Consider the following 4,629-nt stretch of genomic DNA (forward strand, 5'->3'; position numbering starts at 1 on the left):
GGCCAAAGGCAAGGGTTTGCTATCAGAAGCATTACAAAAAGAGATGACTTTCCATTCTACCTACTCTGCAGGTTATGTTTGATCTCATTTAAATGCCTCGAATAAGATTTACTCTTCACTGTTGCTATGATAAAGGTCACAGAACTGAGACTGTGTCTTTTCAAAATTAAGGACAGGAATTTCTGAGACTCTGAAGAAGGTTTTTTTTCATATTCACCAAACATAAATGAATGTCATAAGAAAAAACATGTGCACTGATAATAAAATGCTAATTAGTTTTCTCAGCAAGAAATAAAAACAGTCAATATTTTATCTCTAATATTAGATTTAGGTCTTGCTCTGAAGCCCCTTGCTCAAGGTACTCAGATTCCAGAGAGGCCAGCATTTGAGTAAGCCCAGTATTTGTGTTACTGTTGACAGAAAACTCTGACAGACAATCTTAAGACCTTTCTGTTTAACAGATTTAAGCTAAAATCCCAGGCTGAGTGAAGCTTTGAAATTATCCTGAGAAAAGTTTAAGAATCTGTAAGGGCTCAGCCTCACAGCAACTATAATCCAAATATATGATTTGCAACAGCAGAATTTATTCAGAGTTTGCATAGTATTTTCAACAGACAATTTTCAATACCAGCATAATTCAATTTTTAATATGTTTATAAAACATGTAGCTTTCATCATACTAAAATGCACATATCTTTCCTAGCTCTTAGGAGATATTAAGCACAATGGCACAGAGCTATGAGAATTAGAAGTTAAAAAAAGGAGGAAAACGGTTCTGCAAAACAGTATAAGGGGGGAAGACACCCAGCCTCAGACTTATCAAAATTTCTCTCATTCTCCATAAACACAGCAGTCTTGACAACAGGCCTCTGGAAAATAATCCTGTAGCATGCTATAAATGCAAGCACAGACACTATCCAGTTCTTTTCAAAGGAAAATATGCTACCTCATCTCCAATAAAGCTTGAACCCAGGTTTCACACCCCCCTACCTGTCTCCCAGCTGGGGCTGTGCAGGGATGGGGGTGGTGGGAGACCAGGGAGTGCTCAGACACCTCCAGAGCTCAGGTGTGCAGAACGGCCAGGGAGAAGCCAGGTTTGCAAAGCCCTCCTGGAGCAGCGTATGGTGAAGGCAGAGATCTGGACAGTTCTTAATCAGAGAACTACTTGCTCTCTTGAACGGGCTCATTTTCTTTTTCTTTATTTTTTTCAATAAGCACAGCTATTCATCAGTTACTTGAAGTGCTATATTCTTATATGATTTTAGAACAAATGTGATAAATCATCACCATAACTGATATGAGGACTTTATAGTGCCTGCACAAGTATTCATTCCTACAGCATTCTGCCACTGAAACGTCTTTTTTTAAATGCAGAAATATTTTCAATTTGTAGAGAAGGACACCAAGGCTCAAAGAAATAGGATAATTTGTCAACTGTCGCAGAAGAAAAGTCAGTACACGAAGCAGGCAGGCAGCAGAAGTGTCCTAAATACCAACATCCACGACCTCTTCCAACCTCAGGTCAGGGTTCCTTCCCTCATTTATCCACCTGACACCCCTCAACAGTCACACCAGATAAGTGAGCATCTCAGCAAACCCACGGATCTCTTTGTGAGTGTTGCAGAGCACACAGACATGTAACTTCCTCAGCTGCCACAGACACAATTTGACTTTACTCTGTCTTATAGCGCAACACCTCTTTGTAAAGGACTACTTCACAAAGAAGAGAGTTCTCCAAAAACCCAGGGATTGATTTCAACCATCAGTGCAAATTCAGGACAAGTAACAGATTACCAGGTACTAACTTGCCTCTAGCACATAATTAACCATTTCAGTGTTGAACAAGAGATGAGAAAAGTGAGACAACAGATGTTGCATGTTTGGGCTGAAGACTGATGAAATTCTCCTGCAACCTAAAGCGGAAGACCAAGAGCACAGCACGCACGGCAAGAAAAATCGAGAGCTTCAACTGAATGTACTTTTACAATAACCAGCATTGTACATTAGTAGTTCTATTTATAATAACAACACTACAGGTGCTCAGGAGAGTGTTACTTTGTTATGTTACTTGCAATTATGTTTTGTTGTAACCCATAAATCTGTCAAAACAAAGAAAGCAATTAGGAATTTCCACATGAACAGGCAAGGCTGCTCCTTCCCACACAAATGGTGCAAATAAACACCTTAACCCATGTGCCTGGTAGGGATTAGGCACCGAAACCTCCTCCTGCCTGCTGCTGCCAAGTTTTGTGCCGCTCCATGTGTAACACTTTTATGCCAATTATCAAATGAATGGATTTGCAGTTACAAATAATCTGCATATTAACTAGGAACTTCAGTACAGACTAAGCAATAAAAGAAGTACCAAAAATTTTTTAAAAAGAAAAAAATATGAGGGAGGAACATATGCTTATTACATAAAATCTAAGGGCAAGAGGTAGCTGGGAGGAAAATGTCTCGAGGGGAATCTGAGGTACAGTCAGAGGTCTGTCACCATCACCATCCCTCTCATGAACAAAGTCCCTGTTTGTCCTTGGTGCCAGGTTCCTCTCCCCTTGCAACTTTCAGGGGAACAGCAAGAGGAAGAGCTGCAAGAAGTGGCCATATGGCTTCCAGCACATCAAGCATCAGTGAGCTCCCGACAGCAAGCTGCAGGGATGGCAAAGTGGCCAGCTCATGGGTTCTCTGCCACAGAGACAAAATGCAATTTTCTGGCAGCCCAGCTGCAGGAACAGAAAACTGATTATTTTGCTATTGGTAAAAAATAATACATACAAAAACATGTGCAAATTCTAAAAACCTGACAGTCTGGAAGCAGGGAAGGCAAGGGGTTTGAAAGCAGTAAGAGGCCAGTTACAGAGAGATTAACAGAAAAATGTTGTTTTACATCCATTTTCCAGGTATTTTTGAAAATTTCAGTTATCAGATAGAAATACACAGCCAGGTAGAATGGGTAGTTTAATCCAGTTTGGAAAGGTCCATATCAGTTCAAACAGTCAAATTTTCATTTTAAATCATTTTAATAGTTAAAAAACTGGACTCCATACAACTGTATTTCTTAAAATTAGCAGTTAAAAATCGAAATTAAAAAAGCATTTCATTTTGATGACTATAATTTAGCTTTTCCCTTGCCACAAATAAGGTAAGTGCTCAGAAATGTGTAGAAGTACTGTGTCTTTTGTATAGTACAAGGCACAATATTTGTATTCTTGAAGACAGAGTGACATCTAAAGGGATTCTGAAATACTCGAATCCTGCACACAGAATCCAAACTGACAAAGTCAAGGGCATGTCATATTTTTGAAAACTGATGAGTTTTCAGGTTTGCTGTGGTTGATTGTCCCAAGTAACCATGAAAAGAGGATCAAATTCCAATTTTAATGACATGCCTCAGGGTGCCCTCAGGACAACTGCCATTTTTATCTTAGATTCTGCAGGTCCTCAGTGAACAAAAGAGGGAAATCAGCTTTGAATGGATTCCTTGCACTGTTGTCAAAAGTAATCCAACTGTTCTAAATATCTACATCCTACTTTCTTACAGCAGTTCTTACTAACCTGAAGTATTAAGAAAGCAGAATATGTAAATTGCATTTTTAGCTGCAAATTCTCCAAGCAGATCCCATGCTCCCTAACCAATAGTTACTATAACTAGAGTCTTTCATAACTGGAACCTCTCTCCAATACACTCACAAACAAAGAAAAATCGAAATACAGAATGTATGTCTAGTTTTGGGAGTCAGGGTGGTATTTTCATGCATACAAATACTTCTACCATATGTTAGAAATATTTCTTAAATTATATCTTTCTGTATGTATTCCTGAACATAAAAACCAATTTAGGATTTAAAAAATCAACATCAGTTTATAATATCAAAGACAACAGTGCAGTAGAAATGTACAGCCTGCATGTGGAAATGATGAGTTAGGTACCTTTACAATGGGCCTTTATTTCATTCTCCCACTAAGCATCTTCCTGAACTCAATAACAGGGGAAAAAAATCCTACATTAAAAACATATTTTCTCCTCTTGAGCTGAAATCATAGTAAACTCTTGTGAATTTCTTTCTAGGAACTTGCCCCAATGAACTACTTAAATATGGCTCAGCAGTAAAGCATATCAAGCTGACTTAACTCTTTCTGGCTAAAAAGAATTTACCTCAATTTTGAAGACGTCACTTACTAAAGGAAAAAAACCCATGAGTATTTCATCAGCAAAAACAAAATGGTCATAGCAAACTTATGTTTAGATAACAACACAGAAAACAGCTCTGAAAACCTATTCAAAAGAATTTATGTATCAATTATAGGCAAGTGGGTTCTTCTGCCTTAATCATACAATCACATAATTGATTTAGTTTTCTGGTTTGTTGTTTGATTTTTTTTTTTAAATAAACCCAGTAATGCTAAACTTCACCACAACTACAGTATTCCCTTTTCAAGTCAGAAGTAGCTGGCAAGGCTAATGTAAAACAAAAAGTGGGACCTGAGGCTCTCCGACAATAAATAATGACAGATCCTTTCACCAAGTCTTAATCAAGGAGATTAAAGCAACATGTAACTCTAGATGCATGTTAATAAAACAAGTGGTGAAAAATAATAAATGGAACATACACAAAGATACATATCTCT

This window comes from Zonotrichia albicollis, chromosome 8 (assembly GCF_047830755.1).
Source record: "Zonotrichia albicollis isolate bZonAlb1 chromosome 8, bZonAlb1.hap1, whole genome shotgun sequence".
NCBI classification, from domain to species: Eukaryota; Metazoa; Chordata; class Aves; order Passeriformes; family Passerellidae; genus Zonotrichia; species Zonotrichia albicollis.